The sequence below is a fragment of the Amyelois transitella genome, chromosome 25, assembly GCF_032362555.1.
Source record: "Amyelois transitella isolate CPQ chromosome 25, ilAmyTran1.1, whole genome shotgun sequence".
NCBI classification, from domain to species: Eukaryota; Metazoa; Arthropoda; class Insecta; order Lepidoptera; family Pyralidae; genus Amyelois; species Amyelois transitella.
In genome coordinates this window covers 2,804,209-2,829,275 of record NC_083528.1, presented here as the reverse complement: position 1 = coordinate 2,829,275, position 25,067 = coordinate 2,804,209, and the positions used below count along the sequence as shown (strand labels likewise).

The 25,067-nt window shown below is 33.4% G+C and overlaps 1 protein-coding gene across 1 annotated transcript in view; it reads left to right on the top strand.

Annotated features, from left to right (window-relative positions):
* The first annotated feature begins 19,425 nt into the window (after positions 1-19,425).
* The window catches only part of LOC106138037 (uncharacterized), an 83,504-nt gene continuing 77,862 nt past the window's right edge, over positions 19,426-25,067 (top strand). The window contains exon 1 of the mRNA XM_060951643.1: positions 19,426-19,693. The gene's annotated coding sequence lies outside the window, so the exon portion shown is untranslated. The remainder of the gene's footprint in view (positions 19,694-25,067) is intronic.

The window sequence follows — 25,067 nt, the reverse complement described above, 5'->3', positions numbered from 1 at the left end:
TTTAATAAAATTGCTCGTGACATTAATACCTAACCAAAAATTTATGTTTTCTAATTTCGCTTTTGTTGTATGCTTTGATTAAACCTTATTATTAATTAAAAACAATGTATGGAAACTTCTTTCATACCTTGGGAATTTTTGACCCACTGTGGATACATTACTTCTAACAAGACTCGAAGACTAAAAAATATCCCAAGTTAATAAGTCTCTTACTTGATTGACTTTTACAATTTGCGCGAGAAAAGAAGCAGCCCTACGTTTTATCTTCAATACTAGACTTGTATGGAAAAACAAACTAGGTGAAAATGATATGTGTTAGTATTAACAACAAAACATTGTTGTCAATACTAATGATAATACTAATCATTTTATTTGCTTAAAAGTTTCAAATTATTATAGAAGATGTTATGCCACGCTCAGCTGTTTGGCTTATTGATAGAATTGAGATTCAAATAGTGTCAGGGTGCTAGCCTGTCGTCTAAAATAAGAATTCCAACTTTATAAGCCTATCCCTTAGTCGCTTTACGACATCCATGGGAAAAAAAGGAATAGTCCTATCCTTTTTTCTATTGGTACCGGGAACCACACGGCTCCGTATATTCGAAGAAATTTAAATATTCACTAAGTATAAAGCAAAAGCAATTTTATAACAAAAATAATAAAAAGCTATACGTGTCTGTGCATCATCAATTAAGAAAATGCATTATTTTATCTGCACTTTTAGAGTAGGCTACACGAGTTTAACTCAGTTTTGCAAGTTCAAATCATTTCTTGATTATTAGGGATCTGTATTTGGAATTATTTATATTAACTATATCTTACGTTACTGGCTGACTGACGGATCGCAAAGAACAAGCCAAAATATTGGGCGTATTACCTACTTTATTATATATATGAAAAACTAGTCAAAGAAGCCTAAAAAATATAATTAAATTCTTTAATTTTCAATTCTTTCATACACTTATGGAGCCAACAGAGACCTAACGTCTAAAAACGAAGATGCATTAATATCAAAACGCCTAAAATTAATATCAAATATACTATTCAAACTAGAAAAACCCGCGACTCCGTCTGCCTTATAGCTAAAACAGTTCATTTTGCGAATATTTTGGAAAATCCTCTTTTAAGACACCCCTAGACCACATACCTAACTTAAAATCACTAAACCCATGAGTGGGGACTATTTTGTTGTACGTCACTCTGTCACCTAGTGACAGAAGAGTGACCTAGTGAGTAGATGGGCTGGCGACCTGAATCTTTGAATCCCAATTCCAACACTAAGCCATCCAGCTAAACGTGGACATATGTCTTATGAATAGTATCTTAACATAAAACAATTATCCCTATATTCTAAATATATATGGAACCCTCAGTTTCACAAACACGAAACACACCTTGTGGTTAATTTTTCCATATCTTATTTGATTCTCGGAGTAGGACTAAAAAATCTGGAGATACGCTATGCAATAAATAATCGTAATAATAATTTCAAGTATTATAAAAATATACCTACGTTTGCTCAGTTACATCTCGATAAGAGATAAATGATACACAGAAACTTTTTAATTTTAATCAGTCGTTGAAAATAATATCAGTCGAAATCTTAGGGGCTGAATTTGGGCTGGAGTTTCACCTGGGTTAGTAGTATAAAAGAAAAAAAAGGAGGAAAAGATGAGAATACAAATGTAGTTATTGCTTTCAACTTTGGTGTGGTTTCATAGATTATATATTTTACAGCTAAACCTCTTTCTCGGGGTTTAAGTCCACATCAGTCCATACTTACCACGAACCCTGCTTATTTATTTTTATTTATCAATTTTTATATACATTTTATATTCCTTGGTTTACACGAGAATTTTCAATAGAATTTCGAATTGTTTTAATCAAGTTTTTAAGTGTTTTATTTGTTGCAAATCCTACAAATATTATTAATGCGAAAGTTTGTGAGTATGTCAGTATGGATGTTTGTTATTCGTTCACGCAAAAACTACTTAACCGATTACGATGAAATTTTGTATGTGATTAGTTAAATATCCAGAATAACACATAGGCCACTTTTTATCCCAGAATTTCCATGCGGACGAAGTCGCGGGCGGCCTCTAGTTCTATATAACTTACAAGTCTACTCCACAGCTGCCTCTGTTCCGGCACTTACAATACTTTATTACGTCGTCCGCGGCGTTCGTTTATTTGCGCGATCGGTCCGTACTGATTTAAACGTGTCTCAGACTTGGTTCATTGTGATCTTACACATGCCTAGATATGTACCAATAATACCAGCATAGTGTGTTACACACTTAACGACCTTAACATTCACGAAATAAAGATGAAAGTCCCGCATAAAATAGCCCTTTTAAACTTGTTTTATATCTACAATTTAATGTCTTGAATAGATGTAAATGATAAAGTAAATTGCCCTCGCATTGTTTTGTTGAGGGCTTTTTTTCATTTATTGATTATTCAGTTTTTATTCATTGATTTTCATAAATAAATTTATTAGTTGTGCCTGAGAGAGTCTACAAGTGCGAATCACCTACGTATTGGGATAATAGATGTTTAGGAAAGTTAATATTTTGTGAGTCTAAAATTTCGCTTTACTGGTAGGTATATCACACCTTTTCTTTTTAACATTTAGGTACGGGCGGATTCACTGGGCATTCCTATGAGTAAATAGAAAGTCATCAATCAGTGCAAGTTATAAACTACAATTATGATATTAGTGCCGTGTGGTTCTCGGCACCAATATGAAAAAAATAGGACCACTCCATCTCTTGTCCACGGATGTCCTAAAAGGCGACTAAGGGATATGCTTATTAACATGGGATTCTTCTTTTAGGCGATGGGCTAAGCAGCTATCAGTTAAACGTAGCCTATAAAGCTATATCTACCCCGCAGGGGATATAGACGTGATCATATGAATGAATGGACACATTACATAAACATTGGAATTCTACTTTTAAGGCGGTAGGCAATCTGTCACAATACCATCAATATGACCTAAGTAATGTACAACTATGGTGGTTTTTCAGTCTTCGCGAGACTATTGGCTCTGTCTACCCCGAAAGGGATAAATACGTGTTTATATGTATGTACGTTAACATAGAAATTATAATAGAAAAGGCAGATCATAAAATTTACCGTCACCAGTCGCGGAGCGTCCACAAATCGATACACAATAATCGAAACAAATCGAGTCTAGTCGTCGCGAATCGATTGCTCTTCGAAATCGATGTATCGATATGGGAATTAGCATAAATCGATGGGACTCGTAACTCGCGGGTCGGTTGAAAAGGATCTTTCTTCAAATTTTATAATCTCGAGCGATGACCCCGTCTATTGTTTCTCGCGAGGAGATTTGGTAGGGTGACCATAAGTGATGTATTTTTGACAAATCACATAAATTGTGATATAATCACGTCTTTCTCCCCGTACCACGACAGAGCCAACAGTCTTCACAAGACTGAAAAGTCGAGTTCAGCTGTAAAGTGACAGGTGGCTAGCCCATCGTCTACAAGAAGAATCCTAAGTCCCTTAGCCGTCTTTTAAGAAATCCATGGGAAAGGATTAGTCCTATTCTAAAGTGTAAGGAACCGCGAAGAAAGACGTCAAATACACGAGCAGAAGAAGACATGAAGTACCCATAAGTAAAAAATATATTCATAAGAATTTAATATTATAATTGTACGATCAAAAAAATCATATCTGGTCACCCTACAGAGCACGATATTCCGTCATTGTAAGGCTGTCATTGATCATTTTTCAAAAAACTACAAATTCCAGTTCAAATTGAATTTGGGTTGAAAAGGGCCAGTCGGGGTTTAGGTTTTTTATTTTGTTTTTTTTTTCCCCGCCAGTGTGTGCACGGGTTAGGAAATGTCAGATTATGGAGTTATTGAAATAATGAACTGGTTTTGGAAACCATGGCTGGTATACGTGTCCTGAATGTACTCTTTTATAAAGAACAAAGGAATCAAACATTTTATTTTTAAAAATATTATACGTAGCATTCATACATATAGTCACGTCTATATATCTTGCGGGGTAGACAGAGCCAATAGTCTTGAAAAACTAAAAGGCCACGTACCGATGTTTAGCTAAATGACGGAATTGAGATTAAAATAGCGACAGGTTGCTAGCCCATCGCCTAAATGAAGAGTCCCAAATTTAAAAGCCTATCCCTTAGTCGCCTTTTACGATCCTGTTCTTTTTTATATTTGTGCCGGGTAAACATCACATTATTTATTTATTTACCACATATTGTTATCACAGAACTACCACATAAGAAACTTAACTTACTAAATTGCAAATTCAATTAAATATAGGTATATTTTAAATCTGTAAAAAATGTCAGACCTTAGGTCAAATAAAAGTAACGTTTTATCTATTTCAAATTTTGTTGGGACTCCGAAGAATTGCACTAAATTATTCGATCAAACGTGAGAGATGAAAGAGAGAGAAGAATTAATAATACAGTCCCGTATATCAAAATAGTCTAACAAACCAAATGCTAATAAACTTACGAATTTTCTTTAAGGCGATGGACTAGCATCCTGACACCATTTGAATCTCAATTCCATCAGTAAGCCATACAGCTAAACGTGGCTTTAAAGGGTTTTCGAGGCTGTTGGCTCTGTCAGCCCCGTAAGGGATATAAGACGTAATATGTATGTAAGTCCCGTTTATAATAATATCTAATGTGATAATTCTTATTCTATTAGTAAATTAGTTCATCTAGATCTCTTGGACGCGTCGTAGTTATTTATACCTTGACAAAAGTGCAACAGACGCGCAGACGCACTCCAAAACAATGTTCTTATTTATAAGTAAAATATAAATTATATGGAGCATTCGATTCCTTAGCTGTACATATGAATTTTATGAATTGGGAATACGAGTGTAGTGGAGTAGCGATCGTAGAGAAACTGTAAAAAAATATATTCCTTATGCTAATATCATATTTATAAATAGAAAAGATTTTTTTGTTTGGAACAAATATATTCACATTCGATTGTAGATTTTAATAAAATCTGGTAGTCTAGAATTTCTTTACGGGCGTTTTATTTCTGGAATTTCTCACAGAAGTCAAGCCTCTCATCAAAGTCTAGTGTTAAGGAGAAAGTCTCTATGCGACATTTTGGCCACGAAATAGCTAGAACGATTTGTTTAAAATTTGAAAGAAATATAGTGAAGACCCCAAAGAAGTTAAGTTAAGAAGTAAGTATTTTTAGTAGCTTTTTGAAATTCATTCAACTCAACATTCGTTCAAAACCACTCATTCGAATTACAACGATCTAACTTAAGCTAAGTTATTGTTTAGGCTAATAATAAAGTAAAATTTCACATTATTGAAAAAATAAAGCCGAAGTAACTAACTACTAGTAACAGAAGTTACAATAGTACTAGTTATTTCTGCAAAGAAAACAACTGCGCGTGCGCATCCCTCGCAGCGCTGTGCCGGCCGCCAGCCCACGGCGACGCACATCGATTTATGCCGATACTTGATAATTAAAAACAATCCGCCATTTTACTTTTTGTCCTTTTATCCCCGTTTTTGTACGTCCCTCATTTGATTGTCTCGCTTTTGCGCTTTTTTTCGAACTCTCCGGGACAAATAAATGTAGAGTACAGAAATAAAGCTTCGATGGGATTTATATTTACGTGAAGGTGATTGTTGTCGTACAAGATGATATTGAAATGTATTGAGATAAAATTTTGTGGTGATGAAATCAGATAGGATCACTAAGACATTTGATTCCAACTACATCTTTGACAAGTCTTTTCCCGCTTACTGAAATAGTCTCTTAGTTCTGGCTCTTTTGATTGTGTTGTAATTAAAAAAGCTTTTCACTCTAAATACTTACATACTTTACATGACTTAATTTAGTATAAACCTATTATTGTTTATTACAGAACTTACGAGCCAAATATCAAGTCTCCAAACGGCGATAGACTACAGACTAACGGCAGAGATTTTTATATGAACTTAGACACAATCGATGCGCGGATGTAATTTACTTTAGTTTTCGTTTCAAATATGAAATGCAAAAAATAACCTGTTTTTTTCTCTTGCATACTACTATATCGATACTTTTTACGAGTTTACAGTTGAGGTGGTGAGGTACTTACTTTAGTTTATTAATATATTTTTATAAAGCACCCCACCTATATTACTAAATTTTTTGACATTTTTAAGCAAGAATCCGTTAATATAAAACGAAGAATAGGTACGTAGGTATCTATAAATGGTTGTGATGGATGCTGAGGATTGAAGGAGGAACATTTTTATTCTAAAAAAATATTATCATCTAGCATTGTATCTGTGTACTCTATGTTTTGTGTGTCTCAGACTTGCATTAACCCCGCGATCTTTCTCATTGTGATGTTTTCATTTATAATTTATATTTTTTGAGTCGTTTCTGTTTCTTTTTGGCGGGAAATTGGATTCTTTCGTTTCGAATCAATGGGTACAAGTAGCTACCTTGCTTTTGGGAATTCTACCAGTGATTTAGTTATTTCGAATGTAAATATCGTTTAATATAAATTGAGCAACTTTAAATGGTAATTAATAAATGAACACAATCACTTAAAATTATACTAAAACACTCATCATCATACATACATACATATCCCTTGCAGGGTAGTCAGCTGTTTGGCTTAAAGATAGAATTATTCAAATAGTGACAAGTTGTTAGCCCATCGGTTTAAATAAGGATCCCAAGTTTATAATTATATAATAATATTTTATCATCATCATTATTATCTAATCGGGGATCGAACCCATGACTTTAAATTCTCAGATTTTTGGAAGAACGTTGCCACTACACTGTCAATTTTAAAACTCTTAATAAATGACAAGCTAGCAATTTGAATCTCAAACCCATTTCTATCATTTAGTCATGTGTGGTATGCACTTTAGAATTTTTAACTCTTTTTTGTATTAAATATATTTTTTCCTTTCTACGCAAGTCGTAAAAGGCGACTAAGGGACTAGAAACATTTATCTGGTGCAATCTTCCCTGTCATGGTCGGGGAGGTCAGACGGGAGTCGCTTGTGTTAAGCGTTTCCGGTTACATCTTCAGGGCTGTATGGTGCCCGGGGGTCCACTTTCCGACGGTTTTTCTTTACTTTGTCTGGTCATCGACCAACCCCTGACGTCAAGCCTGGGCCGATCCAGAATGACCCTAGTTATTGCTATATAGAAAAGTTAGGATTTCTAACATTATAGTGACAATATTGCTATGTATGTATTATTGTAAAAGTCCTTGTCCTCTTTAAAACCTCTTACAGCATCAACGGCAAAGTGATGGAATGGGACTTTATTGTATTGTACAAAATGTAAACTCTGATTATTGCTATAGCACTAATGGAGCCTACAAAAGCTGCATCAATTGCGACACCGACATCTGACATCTATTATAAGGTCACAAACTAATGGCCTCATTTAAACCGTTCCAGATAACGAACTTGTATTGTGCAGCACATTTATTTCTAACCAAAAATCAATATTGACCCCAAACAAAACTAAATTTTGCACTTTTTTAAATTTCGGCACAAAAACCCGAGTACAAAAAGCGGTCCAGGTGCAGTGAAAGGGTTGAATGCTATTCTCCTCTCTTTCTCGCGGTATACAAATGTTTTCCGTCTCGCTCTATAACCCTTTGCAAGAGGGTGTATTTTTTTGGGTCAAATCTCGTATTTTCTCATTGATTTTTTAACATAATGAGATATTGTATTTCGGTCTTTTGTTGAAATTTTAAAATTGAACCGCGGGTTTAAATCATTTTGATGTGGCGTCTGCTGTGTAGTTTATAAACTAGAGCGCGACGCATCTGCTAGAGATTAAACTGGGCTTTGTAGCTGGATTTAGGCAGTTTGGCTGCGCATGCGATTTCTTAAAACATAATTCTTTATAACTATTATCACGAATACAATCCATCCATCCCTTCGAATGTGGTCAGAAATAAGAATGGTAAATCAATGTCACTAAAAACAAATACAAATACCTATACCTACTAAATAACCTGACTTTTAAAATGTTGAGTCAGTTGTCAGTTAAGTCAAATTCTTAATTTTATAATAATAGACCCAACTAACGCGACGTGGGAGTATGTATAAATTATTTTTATTTAAATTAAACCTCTTTACGCGAATGAATAAACAACTCGAATTGGGCAAGTAACGGCCCCGGCATGACTTGCAAACGGATTGTCTAAGTCTGACGCCTACGTGAAGAAAAAAAAATATAATTAAACAGTAACATAATTGTGTAATATGCCCGCCATCTTCCGAACATCTGGTATTGTCAACACACCTGAGAACGCCACTAGTATAGCTGTCACTGTCGATTCAAAAGGTTTCGGTCGAGATAGAATAGGACGGAGGTATGGTAATCACTGTATGTGGAAGTGACAAAAACTCTTGCTTCCTGTGACTTTCATATCATTTGAAAAAGGAGTAGATAGTATATGTGTTATTTTAAGATAAATTGAGTTACCATAAACAACGAGCTATAATAAAATTCAATTAACATATGTACTTAACTCAAATACTTACGTAATCACGTCTTTATCTCAAGCGGGGTGGACAGAGCTAACAGTGTTGCAAAGACTCGAAAGACCACAATCAGCTGTATTGGCTTAATTATGGAATTGAGATGCGAATACCTGGTGACAGTTGGCTCACCCATCGCCTAAAAGAAGAATACGAGGTTATATTACTTTCACGAAACTCATGGGAAATAGATGAGTTCTTATTCTAAACTTTCGGAAGGAATTTTCGTCACTTATGCCACGAAGATAATATTGAAAGTCTAAACTCTAAAGGGAAATTAAAGTAAGCAACAGGTGCCAATCAAAATGTTCTCGCATAAATAATGCCGCAAAGTTTGTCTGGAAATCGAAAGAAAAAGTAGATAAAAATTTATCTCGATACATAAAAGCATTCAATAGAAGTACTATGACGAAATAGTTGAAACATTATCAGATTTTCCACATACTACGTCTACGAACGTTTTGACGTATTCCATACAACGTAAACTTTTTAAGAATTCGAAAATAGAATGTTTTAAGTTTAACCCTTCCATATTTGACAAAAAAGAGTTTTTATATTTAGAACACGACGCGAAGCGAATGAGAATAGTTCTTTTGAATTTCGAAACAGTTCGAAAATGTATAAAGAACTTCGAAATGTGGATTAGAGTAACGGGCTAACTAGTTCCTTTTTAGTCACCCGATGTTGTATGATGAATAAATAAAATTATATTTTCACTCTGGAGTACTTTATGGCTGTAACTGCCAACGCTTTGCAAATGCTACGTGTGTCAACAGCTATGAAGTAGGATAGTACGTACTTATTCGCACGTTTCTTAATTAAATATTCATAAGATAGTCTTCATTGATGTATATAAGTTTTATTTATGTTCTGATTAACTAAATACATATATAAAAATAAGTAAGTATACCAAGGTTTTGTCTTTAACGCGCTCTGAGTTTTCACCGATACGAATCAAATAAAATAATTAAAAATAGAGGTTTGTCAACCATTTTTCTTTCCGCTTAAGGAATTCTTAATCCGGTTTGCGCTGCATTTACATAAAATCATTGGAATATGCAATCCGCGATTGTGCTAATGGGTGAAATGTATTAATTTACTTTAACCGTGCCTTTCCATAGTTTAAAACCGTATCACGTCTAGCGGATACTAGACAGACTAGGTTGTGACTCAATGATAATTAAGTAAGTAAGTATATCGCATTTGAAGAATTAATAATGATATTAATACAAAATAGATACCTACGCAACCCATCACTGTTCTATGGTAGATTCAAATATTATAATGTACTGGTAGAATAGTCTAGAAAAGATATGAAAATTGTTTTGGACCGACAGATTCAAAGTAGAGGTTGATTAACACGCATAAAGCTTAAAGTTACTTTGCGATAGGTAATTTAAGCTTGGTTAGAATTTCGGTAGACACATTTGAGTTTCAATTATCTGACTTTAAAAGAACGATGTGTCTGTTTTAATATTTACGGTTCTAGACAGTAATTAGTGAAAGTTGTGAATATTTTATATATAATATGTCATTTGAATCTCAATTCTATCATTAAACAGCTGAAACGTGGCCTATCCATTCATTTCACAACTGTTGACTCTGCCTACCCCGGGTATATAGTCGTGATTATATTTACGTATGTGAATAGTATTACGCATTTTACTTTAAGATTATTTTTATTCAATCGTTTTTTTTTACGTCATATTCAACATTGAATTGTAAAATGTATCAAACCAAAGTTGTGATTACCGTTATCTGAAATCTTCTAAAAAATATCAGTTGTTTGTTCACAATGTAACCCTTTGAATGTGAAAAGGGGTAGTTTCGGCCCGTGAAAAAAAAGTGTAAGCAACGAAGTAATATTTTGACAAAACTGCAGAATCACGTTACAGCCCGGTGCGGGATAAAAAAAAGAATAAAAAGACACATTTCTTGGCTTGTGTAATGTATAGAATTTGATCGTGAACTTTGTGAGATTTTATCTATTTCGACGTTGGCACAGCTTTTATTTTAATAAGCTGACATAATAAGCATAAAAATATATATTTTCAGTGATATAATTTTAGTAAAATAATATCATTTACTATATTTTTATGTAGTGTAGTGTACTTTCGTATGTACAATAATGATATTACAAACAAACAATAATATTAAAGAACATTGAGTAAATTTGGGGAGGCCTATGTTCAGGGGTCTACTTCCAACGGCTGATTGAGTAATTATACTCGAAATAAAATGAATTTAATTATGTCCCCAAGATCACTAGAACCATCACTACTAATACTATATCATAATAGGTGGCATAAACATTTTATTAGGTAATTTTAGGTAACTTTTGCAGAAGTTCTTATTAAAGTGTTAGTTGTATATTTTTTTTATGAAAATGCAAAACCAAGAAAACTAAATACCATAACAACTTTAAGCATAAACATAATACTATGTATACTATACTATACTATACTATACTATACTATACTATACTATACTATACTATGTATAGGACTGCTCCACCTCTTTCCCATGGATGTCGTAAAGTCCTAAGGAATAGGCTTATATACTTGTGCTTCCTCTTTGATGGGCTAGCTACCTATCACTATTTGAATCTCAATTTTATCGTTGAATGTGGCCTTTCAGCCTTTGGACGACTGTTTACACCGCAAGGGATATAGACGTGATTATATGTTATGTTATAATATACTAAATTTATTTGACAAAACTGTATCAGACAAGCGTTCAATCCGCAGAATACACAATGTGTTTGGCAAAAAGCCTACAGCCCTACAACAATGACAGATGCCTTTGCGAGCGAGTTACTAATTTCATTTTTACTTCCCTCAAAGTGGCGTGGCTCGGCAAAAAAATGTCCAAATCAAAAATGTGACGCGCGACCGTTTAATAATTTACGAAATTCAAAAATTCGAAATATAAACAAAAGTGACTTTTGTCTGTTCCTAAACTATGTCGGTTATTTTGCGCGGCAAAAATTTTTATTATTTTCATATTTGGAATAGCTGTGAAAGAGACGGGTGTGCGATTTCTTCCATTCAAGCGATTATGTAGATTGTGTCGCGGGACACACGTATAGCGCAAGCAATTTCTTTTCTTTAAGGCTTTATTTATTCACATCAAAACGTGTGCATTCCATTTGATTTCATTAGTTTTACATCCAATAGCTAAATAGATGGTATTTGTTGTCCACTAACAAATAAACTCACGAATTTATATCAAATAAAGGCTTGAAATTTAATTTTAAATAAAACCAGTTTGATGCTATTTGTGTTGTACTCAGACTTTATAATTATTGCCAGACATTTTTTGGGAATTGAATAGATAAAACAAAGTTCTAAGTAAGTATGTTTATTAAAAGTCCACAGACTCCACATATTAGTCCATATAATATCATATTAGCTCGCTTTCCCCGACAAACATAAAACAAGTAAAGCTTCATAGGCACATGTTACGAATTGTTCAACTGCTTGGTGAACAATTAGTACCTATAAATTTTTTTCAAAAATAAGTCACTGTGATTAATTAAAATTAATTAGTAAGAAAACCAAAGAGAACATTCACACAACGGGTCGCCTTTAACCAGCTTCCAATTCCAAAAATATTCTTGACTCTATATTTTTAACTCTATTTTGTTCTATCATTTTATTTTAAATCTAGAATGTCTATAGATTTTGTCACCAAAAGCCGACTACACAAAAGATTTCCAAATGAATAACTTCACACATCGATAGCCAATTAAATCCAATTATTACTTACTTCGTCCCGACTGGTTTCCGAAACCCCCGGTTTTTGCGCACCGTAATTTTCGGAAAATTCGCGCGCGCGTTAGCCAAACTGTAATTATACCTATTCTGATCGTATTCTGTTTTTAGACGGATACTGGACATTGCCGCGGGTACGCGATTGGGCGGCGCTATTGATGTTAACATTCGATTTTTGAAATTATATTTTTGTTTCGCATTGCGTGCGTTTTACTTAAAAATTAATGTTTTGTTGTAAGTAGGTTTCAAACATCGACGGTTTTGTTGGTAATGTTGTCTCATTTGGTAATTACATTAGATATATTTATATATGTTTATTTAAATATCATGCTATTTTTTTAGACTAGAGGACGCCCGCGGCTTCACCCGCGTATAGCCAAATCTACCGTTAATTTCCGTTCCCGCGGAATCCTTTCTAAGTGAATGCACCCCTTGACTACACAAGGACCCTACATACCAAATTTTTATTTCTACACTGAGCAGCCTAGACTATGCGTTGTCTGTCAGTCAGTCACTCATAAAAGTATTACAAATAAAGATTTGATTAATATGTAACCTACAAACAAAACGAAATTACTTGACCTTTATTTGAAGCTGTTTTTCCAATTTACTCATACTTAAAAACATATTTTTTTATAAACCTATTTAAAATTTTATATAAAGGTGAAATAAATGAAATTAAAGGTATATTATTGATACACGAGTTAAAAACAAATCTAAGTCATTAAAAAAATTGCTTGTAACCCAAAAATGCCTTGTGTGACCCACCTGCAGAATCTTAATACGCGCAATACGGAGCACAATGAAAGGCCAGGACCCTCGCCCTGTGATCATCCGCGCAATAAAAAAACGCTGACAATTGCACAAAAAAAACGGGAAAGATGCCAAAGGTGTCTCAATTTTTATAAAAAAAAAATTGCGACGAGGTTAAGACCCATGGGAAAGAGTTAGATACGCTTTTTAAACGCCCTTTCCGAAGTCTTCCGTATTTTTTTACTCGTCTAACTGTTTAGAGGGTACCGTTCTTTTTATTAAAAAAAAAATCGACGAATTCACCCCTTTTAGGAAGCGGGATTCGTGAGATAATACTTTTTTTACAATTTTTCTCGTTTTGATTTATAACTGTTTGCAGTAATTTGAGACTTATGGATATTGTAGGAGACCTTTAACGGTTTTGCACAAAGGCGCTGTGTCATCTGGTTCTTTTGAAAAGTTGTAAAATTTATAGTAACGGCTTTTCGGACATTTTAATGCGTTCCATTACGGCTAGTTATCCCATCACTGTCGACATTAACCTCGTCTCTGACCTTCAATATTAATAATTTGACTATATTCAGTAATAAATATCATATTATAATACAAGATTAGTTATTAATGGTCAAAAATGTACACATATCGAACTTTTTTGAGGCGTCTCTTTCGTCATTGTTGTTTTTCTACATCGCGCAATCAGATTCCATTGTCCGCGGTACACAATCGTGGCTAAGATGCCCCTTTTTGACCATCTCGAGCAAAAAACAGCAAAAAAGGTCGGCCGGGGTCAGGAGTCGATCCATTCAGGGCTAAAGGGGTCACTATTTCTTCGGTCTATTTTACAAAAAGAGGTCAGTTGTGTATTGAATTTGATATGCTTGCGAAAGGTGTGATTCCAGAAATGTGTTTCTTTTATTGTAACTTGATACGTGTGTGACCCCGGGTCAATTCGAACCAACTAGCATTGTCACTAGCCGCAGGGTTAAGAATGTCAATTATTCAATAAAGAAATCAAATGATTGTGTGATTTTACGGGTAGATTTTATTTTTTTATTGAAGTATTTTAATGAGTTAAATTGTTGGATAAAATTGATACTTTTGAGTTATTGATGTTCGTATGAATAAATACCTATACCTATATCATAGGTATTTTATTTCTCGAATTGAATTTTTATCGAGCTGCAGAGCTTATCCGGTGGTGATATGATTCAACGGTAAAGTGCCTCCTCTTAAAATCATTTTTGTGGACTACTTCATGGTTTAGGTGAAGGTTGAAGACAAGAAGCTACGGTACTATTATGATGACTGATGTGAGAAGGAAACATCGCGAGGAAACCAGCACATTGATAAATCTGGATGTGTCAACCATAATCAATCATGGATTAAATTCATGTAAGCATTGTGGAGATCAGACGGAGGTCTCATCGTGTTAACCTGACTAACCCAATCAGGCCTGCGTAACCCCTGGCTGCTCTTCAGAGAGGAGAGGATCCAACCGAGACTCAATTCCCAAGTAAAGATGATGTATGGATTGGTTTATTCTTACGAGTATCTATCTTATCGAAAACTTTACGGCTAAAGTAATGGAATATAAAGCAAAATAACCCCAATTTAAAAAACGAAAAAATATTACGCTTAACGTATTGAAGCCTTAAGAATTGAATAGTTTAAGTAGGACGCATTCTACCAAAAATAATAAAAAGATAAATAAATCTTGCTTAAACAATACTAATGCAGATTATCATAGTCCTTTGATCTCGACCCCAATTTCACGAATTTAAAAACTAGGAGTTCCCACGACGCACCCCAATCTATCTCCTTTATAATATAGATCATTTAAAAGTGGTACTTTTATCTTTTTCGCACAAAAAAAACTTAAAAAAGGCAAAAATGTGACCCCATTGAGTGATGAGGTTGAGATATTGTGAACTAGGTTTAACCCCGCGTGTTTTGAAATCTGATCCGGTTGCGTTTTTTTTTTCAATTTAAGTATTTTTTGTCAATTTAGGGTTATAGATTATCGGCAGGTATATCCCGGAAAGTTTCTTGTGAGAAGATGAAATTTAATAATTTTATTATGCTTTCACGTTATTTTTAGAGTATTTCTAGAGGATTTTTTTAAAAAGGCCTTTGTGTTTTTCGGATTTCATTCAATTCTAATCAATAAAAATATAAATCCCATTTATTTTGAAATTTATCGTAACTAACTCAGTGTAATTTACTTAGGTAAGTATCACGAAGCAAACTTTTGTGTTTAGCCCTAATAATCGATATTTTCGGGTTTATAAAACAAAATAAAAATCGATAAACGTTTTCCAAAATTCCGAAATTTTATTAACAGAGCCGAATAATAACTCGGAATGATTAAATGTCGTCAGCGAAGATACACGCGATTCCAAGAACGACAGTATAACTCATAAGGTTCACTTTAAAATTCCCTTTATATAATGTATCGATAAACCGTCGGCGAAGAGCTGTTTCTTGGTAAAAAAGTCTCGCATCTGCAAGGCTAAAAATAATTTCCAACGTTTAATACAAAAATCGCAATAATTAACTTCGTTACAGACTAATAAATTACAATACGAGAAAGAAATGCAACATGATACGCACACGTCGACGCTGCGCGTGCACACGAGCGCACATCGACGTCAATAGTGATGGGACCGAACAGTTTTTTCACAGAGATTCATCGATATCGTGATTTACGTTATTGCTGTATTATTACATACATAGTTTAAGATTTAATATTAGATATAGGATAAGAACATAAAATAAGATTACTTTTAAAAAAGGGATTCCGTACTCGACAATTAAGTTATAGATTAAAAATGAATTTGGAAATCATCAGGCTGAAGTGGCAGTACACTAGACTTGATGGTAAAAAAAAATCGGTGAATATTTCATACATATAGTCATGTATATATCCCTTGTCCTGAAAGACTGAAAGAAGATTTCACTTATATAATTAAGACAGTTAAACTAGTTTGGTTGCAAAAAAACCATGGAATGTGAGCCAGCCAAAAAAAGGGTTACTTACAACGTTCACTTAACGAAACAAAATCTATCACCGGTGGATCGATATCGATAAAATACATCCACAACTCTACCAACAGTCCGATCACAAGACATTCATATGATTTATTGTTAACACGAGCAACAACTCATGTGTGGAAAGTATCATTGGGAACTCACACACACATACACAGGATTATTATGCCGGCTTGTTTAACGCGTTCGTACTTCGAAAATGATACTGTATATGGCATATAGGGATTCCTAGTTTTTCCAGCCAATATTTTTATAGGATTCATATTGGCGATTGGTATTCAGACAGTTGTTCGATCGTTCTGTTTTTGAAATTATGAAAAGGTTATTGTTATTAAATGTTAATATGGGGAGTATTTTTAAAAGGTATTTTAAGAGGGTTCGATTGCGATTAATATTCTGCTTGAGTTGTATGGGTAATGTTTATGTCATATTAGTATGACTCTGCGGTTAGCTCACTTGGAAATTTTGGTGTCCTGTGCTGTTGAAGGGTTAAAAGGTCACTGTAAGGCAATATTTTGGATACTTTCTAGTTTCGCTATTATTTCAAAAGGGCGTGAACCCATTGGACTTTTGTGGACTTCTATAAGAAAAGAATTCATACATTCATATAATCACGTCTATATCCCATGAAGGGTTGACAGAGTCAGTACTCTTGCAAGACTGACAGGCCACGTTTAGCTGTTCAATAAAAAAACAGATTTCATGTATTCAGTATTTTAATGCAGAAAGCAATTAAGTATGTATAATATAACCCTCGACAACCATTACCATACTTTGGAAATATTTCATTTGTAAAAAGACCGCAAATATCAAATGTTCCCTTTACTAAACGTGGCTAAGAAGTCCCTTGAAAATTTGCTGTATCTACCCTGTAAGTAATAAAGACGTAAACGCGTTTGTTAATAAAAAAAAACCTCACTGATTGTGATCCTTGCCAAAATAATAGACAAAAAGTGAAGACATTAAAATGCCAGTGCTGACATTAAAGCGATTGTTTAGCCGCCAAAGTGCGCCAATAAATCTGGGTGATTTCTGTTTCCTAGTTAGTGAGTACCGGGGTTCGATTCCCCGTAAATGTCAACGTTATTTCTGCACGCAGTCACTCAGCGGGACAATGTTTGGACAAATGTTTGGCTGGATGAAAGACTGAGATCAGTGGGTTTCTGTTTTGTCTATGTGATCCGTGTGGTTCTCGGTATTTTAGAACCACTCCATATCTTTCTCATGGATGACGTAAAAGGCGACTGAAGGACAGCCTAATAAATTAGGATTCGTCTTGTGGGCGATGGGCTAGCAATCAGTCACTATTTTAAACGTAAACCTATCATAACGCCCTGTCATTAAGCCATACAGCTGAACGTGGCCTTTTGGCCTTAGCAAGACTGTTGGCTCTGTCTACCCCGCAACGGAAGGCGTGATAATATGTATGTATGTATGTATTTGAAATAGGAAGACTAGGACCGATAGCGACGAAAGTGATAGGGCCAATCGCGTCTAAACAACAAACGGCTGACATCTGTAACATAAAGACTAGATTTAAGTCAAGCCTAGGATATTTAGGTTAAACTGTAAAATTCAACCAAGGGATCAATAAACTTGAGATTCAAGCAACCTGTAACGTTTTTAGACTATTGGTTCTGTCTAACCCGTACGGGGTAAAGACGCGCTAAATATGTATGGATTTTAAAATCAAAATAAGATAAAAGAGTAAGAAAATAAATCTCTGAACATTAAATTGAATAGATATATTTCTAGAAACAAAATTAGGCAATGAAAGCAGATTCAATAAATAAGTATTTGAAAAAAAAAAACTCTGTAAACGAAAATTCCCGGACCTACTACTTACACGGATTCGAATGAAACTTTCTTTGTTGTATTGCAAATAAACCTGAGCAATATTCAAGCTATACTCGTGAATGATATTGAAAACTGAAACACCTAATGCAGAACCATCATGCTCCAGCTAAACTATAGGAAATATTAAATCTATAAGTACTAGTACCGGATGGCCATTTTATATTGGTGCTCAAAGAAAATACTACCTATACTTAAACATATTTTATTTTAATATCTCCAATAATTTCATTCCTTATTTAAAATCGTTCAGTCCGTGAACGAAGTCGCGAGCATTTGCTAGTTTACAAATAAATATCGATTGATTAAATATATTATATGATGAAGGTCGGTTGGTTTGGGTGGTAGTAATTTAATGGCGCCAACTGCATCTTATCGTTTCAAGTCAAAACAATAAAATTTTTGATGAACTTTAGTGAAAATTGTCTTAATAAAAAATTAAAAATATTGTTGATCTATCCTGAAGGCCCATGTTATAGCAGTTCTTAATATTTGTAACAAAGTAAATAAATAGATATACATTGATTTGGTTCTACTATCATAATTAACAAAAATATTATTTATCTTTGTGCCATATTTAGTTCTCGACTCGATGAAATTACAACTTTTAGAAATTCCCCCTCTTCAAACCAACATCTACATACATCCTATATCATTATTCAAATGAGCTAAGGGTTACTTTATAACACATTCATACATTTCATCTGCGTATTCAATACAATCATTATCAAAACCATACTCTTACGAATTCGGGCCGAAGGTCAACCATACCAGACTCCGTGTATCCGTTCTCGTACTACCAAATAATAAGCAAGGGCAAAAAACACACATCTTTGCTCTATTTCTACAGTTAACCCTAAAAAGGGGTCTTTCTTACGCGTTTTTTGGCAGAAAAAAAGGCAGTCGCGTGTAGCGCCCAAACCAGAGATTATTCGTAGCGTAGCGGCTGCAGAGCGCGGTCGCCCGAGCCTCGCTGTAAAGTTCAAATTTCGAACTCGATTCCAGGGCGCGGGAAAAACTTTAACCGAAAAAATAACTTGCCAGTCATAAAAAAGAAAAAAATTAAATGAACTCTTTGAATTAATTATTATCGATAACATTGCAACCGGCCAGTGTTTATTATTATGATTTATACCAATTAAACCGTGCATTGTTTTAAATATTTCGACATTGTCGGAATTCTATTGTGTGATTCTTTAATTGTTTAATGTTTTGCTTAGTCTAGGGCCGAGATGAATACGTTTCGGTTTACATTTTGGTCGTCATATAAACAATTGATAATTTTGCGGAGGAGTCGCGCGTAGTTTTTATGAATGTTTTTGCGTATCGGCCGAAGGTGGGGGTAGGGTGGGGCCTCGGTTGACTCGTCCCTCTCCTAGCGAGTATTTTGATTTAGTTTCCGAGTCTTACGCAGATGTGGTAATTTTTTCAGTCGCGTGAGTAAAGCGCGCGCGGCGGCATTTTCGGCGTTTCGTCCGGTTTTTTACTTTTTCGGTAGTTTTTCCGCGCACTCTGAAAACTTTTCGAAGTTTGACTGAAACTTTTTTTACAGCTTACTGTAAATAGAAGTAGAACAAAGACTTTGTTTTGTTTACCAAACTGAAGTGTTTTTTTATTAGCTGTGTGTGTGACATTGGATTTAATTTGAGGTGATAAACACAAGTGAGCTGTGGTGAATCCAGTTCATTTTCAATTTGGATGTCTTTAGAATAAGGTGAGCAATGAAAAAATATCACAACATATTGTCATTAAATTTAACAAGATTTTTGTCCGTAAATAATTTGGATATCTAAAAGTTTTCAATAAAAAATGTTGTAAACGTTCTTAAAGCTTTTTGAGAGTAGATATTTATACTTAGAATATAAATAAGTAGGTACCTACTACCTACTCACATATATTCAACAATATTTTTTTTTTGTTTGTTTTAAGATCGAACGGTTTTGTAACTTAACGGCCTCCATTTTTATATCGAGCAATTTACTGTAATTGCTTTAATTATATGGACATACACTAATTTATTCAAATAAACACTTTATTTCGTATCCTACATGATTCTCATAAGGTCGCACTTTCAAAACTACGCAAATATTTTTTTATCAAAAAGGGGCAATCCTTGAATAAAATATTAAAAGTATTTACTATCTATGATAGAAAGCCTTGACAACTGTCAAATTATATTTGTACATGACAAAAACATACAGAATCGTTAACTGTTTTTGAAAATAAGTAGATACTGAGAAGTAGATAAAATGATGTTAGGTAGATACCTTACATCATTTTACTGAAAGTTAAAGGAATCAAATAGAAAACAAATATTGTATTTATAAATACGATGTAAGTTTTTTTTTCTACATAGGTATAGTCCAAATTTGATATCTTTAACAATATTCATTAAGTAGTTCTTCATTTTAAAGATATTACGAAGGCTGATAACAATGTAGGTACATATATTAGGTACGATACATGATAATTAGTTTAAAATCGTTTAAATGTGTAGACAAATCTACTTTTAAAACCTATCTATTTGGTAAATAATCCTACATGTTTATGTATAATGTCTTTATCTCTTACGGGGTAGACAGAACCACTAATTAAATCAGGCTTAATCATGAAAATGTCCTATTAGAACTCTTCACAAATTATAAAATGAGGGAGTTTATTTTTATAATTCTTTTTCTGGACCGGAGTTTTTCTTTTCTTTTCGACATTCCACTTTTTTCTCTGTCGGTATTCTTTTCGATTAATTATTCTTAATTATTAATATATTTATATTCCCTCAAGATTTAAATTGTTTCTTCGCTAACAGGCCAGCATGGAAGCTTTGAACAGAAATCTCTACAATCTAAACATACCATGTCAAAATGGAAAAATCAATATCGACTGATATCTGGATTCTAAATCTGATAAGACTACATCCAGCGGGGGTCAGAGGTGCAGTGGTTAAAAGATCACGTCGATCCTCGTGCGGAATTCAATTCCGTTTCACGCTGTCTCTATTATGCTGGGTGTTTGAGAGGCAAGACTTGTATTGTCGTTTAAGTATTTAAAAAAATTATAAAAAATATAAAGATATTTTTTTTAATTTGATTCAAATTTGAATCAGCAGTAGAACTGCAGTTTGTTCTCGTTAAATTGAATGTTTGTTTTTCGGATGTTAAAGTTATTATTACAGTAAAGTTACAACCAATCAGGTGAAAAGTTCTACACAGACTTTATGGTTACGTTATCTAAGAAATTTACATTATATTTACAAGAGAACTTAAGTTATAAGTAAAATAAGCTAAGTCATTTTTTTCTTTGCTATTTTCTTTCGCCGCCTTAACATCTCTATAAATTTTAACTTAAGCGTTATGTTAGTCCGATGTATAAGCTATACTTTTTTAAATAAAGAGTAATTACAAGTTGTTGGTGGAAAAAGTAACAAATACACATCCTTACAAACTTTTGCATTTATAATAAAATAGCAAGGATTCTACAATTTGAGAAATACTTAATCATTAGCACAGTCCAGATTGTTGAGAATCGGAATTTCCATAACGTTTATCACCAATCATTAGTTTTTGTCTCATTTTTCTTAAAACTTTTTGCGAAACGAAGCAATGGTCAAGGAAAACAAACTGTTCTTCCAAGAATTAGATTTTTTATATTTCCTAAAATAGTAAAACACGTTTGTGTGAGATTTGTTAGTAAGTTAATATGACATGAATTGTACCACCAAATAACAAAGGCACACCTTAAGATTCGATAAAGTTTCAAATGGTCTTAATAAGTTATATCATAGGTTTTTAACCTATTTAGTGCGATTAAATACGAATAAGAACAGCTGAACGTGGCCTTTCAGTATATTCAAGACTGTTAAGTTGTCCACTTCAGAATCGTAGAATTTAGAATTGAATAAGTGAATGTAAGTATGTATGTAGATAAGTGCCTCTACAACTTGCTGACTTGAAAACACTGAAACGCACAAGTTTAAACTAGACTATTAAACGATATAGTTAAATAGTTAAAATGACATGACATGCTAATAATGAATATTCCGTTAAACCCATGAGAATAAGACACCTAATAACGATTAGTACTATAATTACGGCTCACACAAATAAGCCGGAGCTGTTTTCATCTTAAATTATATTTTTATAAACTGACCGTATGTTTGTTTGTTGAATTGATCGGTTCAATCGAAACGTGGGAATGTTGGGTTTGTTGTCAAAATAAAATTGGTTATTTGATCTTCGGTTTCATTTTATTCATTCAAACTTCGCGACATTGTCTGTATCAGTGCATCAGGGTTTTATATCGTAAACCAGCAATTATCCGTGTTAAACTTATATTCTTGTTTTTTCTTTATTTTCCAGAAAAATTAGTTTCTTGTGTCTCTTTATAATAATATAGATTTAATATACCTATAAATATCATACTTTCAGGCAGAGACTACACTTACCGCGATCCTACTTATTTCTTTCATAGTTAAAAACGTGTAATTTCTTTAAATACGTCAAATAGAAGCATTGTAGCTATTCTTATAAATATACCTGTCACTATATGAATCTATGTTCATTCTATCATCAAGCCAAACAGCTTAACGTGGCCCATCTGTCTTTTTAACCCTGTTGGCTTTGTCTACCCCGCAAGAGATATATACGTGATTATATGCATATATGTATGTAGCTATTAATATATAATTATTTGTATAGATAACCTGCACCTTGTAGCCCTAATGATGTAAAAAATAAATGATGCTCTAAAACTATTCACAGGTTAATATTCCCCAAAACATTCTAACAAGATTCCAACTGAACATGATTTAGACATGATATGATAAGTTTTTCTCCAAAACCCATTAGTTTTCCCGTAGCCATGACGATTACAAATGGCTCCTGGAGCCGAACATTAAAAATACATGTTATTGATGGGCACCATTGCGTATCAATCATAACAAATTAATATTTTAATGTACTCTTTCTTTTTAGAATGCATAAGTTTAATTTTAATCATATCTTTGCTTCTATAATTTCCGTTCAGATTGTAAGTCGATCAAGGGAAAGGACGTAGAATCTTTCAGGAGATGGGCTGTCTGATGAGCAACCTGTCGTCTGCGAATGACAATTCCATCATTACAATATTCGTATCCAGCTTAACGTTAACTAACGAATCCTGTGTCTTTCTGAATAGATCAAATTACGCACCTTATTCTCTAGAAATTGACCCCTTGGTCAAGAAACAGAGGTCGTGCGTTCATTCGGTCACACATTCATTCACTGGTAGGATTTCAAGCGGAAGTGGCCTTATCAGGAGCGGAGGTGACGTCACAAAGCACAATCGCCTACGTGATCGTTGTGTAAATACGACTCGAATGGTCAGCCTTTACGAGATTTGTGACAAATTTCAGGAATTTCGGAGATAAGGCTGTATATTTAAAAAGTTAATTAATACGTTTATGAGCATTTACAAAAATATGTTAAACAAGAGCTTTTATTAAAAATATACATACAAGCTCGTTCAAATAATTTATTGTAACAAATTTTTGTTTAAATGAAATTAATTTAAGCATGAAAAATAAATCGACGATTATAAATCATTTATATTTCTAAATTTCTATTAAAACCTTTTATCAACAAAAGATATCAACGCGTTTAAACTAGTAATAGGTAGAAAATGTTTTTTTAGGTACCTACTTTTAAAATGAATATTGTGGTTTATTAAAATTACTACCATCAAAAATGTCAAATAAAAACAATATGTACCTCAAACAAAAAGCAATAAAAATAGCCCGGTAGCCAAAAAGTCACAATTAAATTCCTTTAAAAAGTCATAAACACGTGACGGCAATAAAAATTCAAACTGGCCGCTTCAAGTAAATTCAATAAAAAAGTAAAAAATAATAATATGGCGGCATCGATATGATATTCAAATTCAAATAACGAACGAACATAACTGGAAGTGTACGTGTGTCATACATTCCTTGTCATTGTGATGCCCGGTTGGCTTTCTAATAAAAAACACATTTCCTAATATAACAATACATTGAATCATGGAGAGCGGTAATCAAGAATTGACGTCTAATTTAGATTTTGCGGTAACTGTATCTGTCACCATTTTTGGTGTGTAATTGATGAAATAAATTTAAATGTTTCGAGCAGTGGACAATGCATACAAAGGATTTAAGTTTACCAAAGAATGTTTTAAATATGACATGGATAACAGATATTATGAATTTCAATTAATAATTTGTACAGGGAGCAGCACAAATCAGTGATGACATTTTTAATGTTAATGTTTTTAGGTTAATGTTTTTTTAAATAATCACAAGAAAGGCAACGATCGTTGAAATCAATTTATTTATTTATTTACTAATTTATGTACCCAAAAACATCGACACTAATAATCACAAGAAACAAATTTAGATAGGTTCTGCTTATATCAAAAGAAATCTATTCCAGCAGACCCGGGATAGCAGACATGATGGAAAGGGTAACAGGCGTGTAAGGGTAACAACTCCACTCACACAAATATATATAGATATACATTAACAAATACATAAATAAAATATTATAAAATACATATGTAAATACCAAATAATAAACTTACATAAAATATATAGTCGTACAATAGATACCAAATTAGCAAGGCTTGGAGAGGTAATATTTTTTTATTAATTTAATTATTTTTCTTATCGTAAGTTCTACTCACAAATATTACACAATACGTGTCTAAACAAGTAAATAACGTGAGTAATTGATTAAGAACTTAAACTAACATTCATTTAGACATAACTGGTCATACATGCAGTAAAATAACTTAAGTAACAGGCGTTATGGACATAACTTATATAGACATAAATCGCCTTTACTAGACAAAGCCACTCTCCCATAATTGTCCAGAAATGTCAGAAATAATTACAACAAATTCGGATAAAGCCGAAGTAAATTGCCTATTTACAATTTTAAATAAGAGCTAATATGGCGGTTACAAGCGCAGTTCAGTGTGACAGACAGACAGCTGATGTACAGAGACGTATATGGACACAAAGATCTATAGATCTATACTTATTATAAATATTTCATGCTTATAAATAAACTCAAAATCCA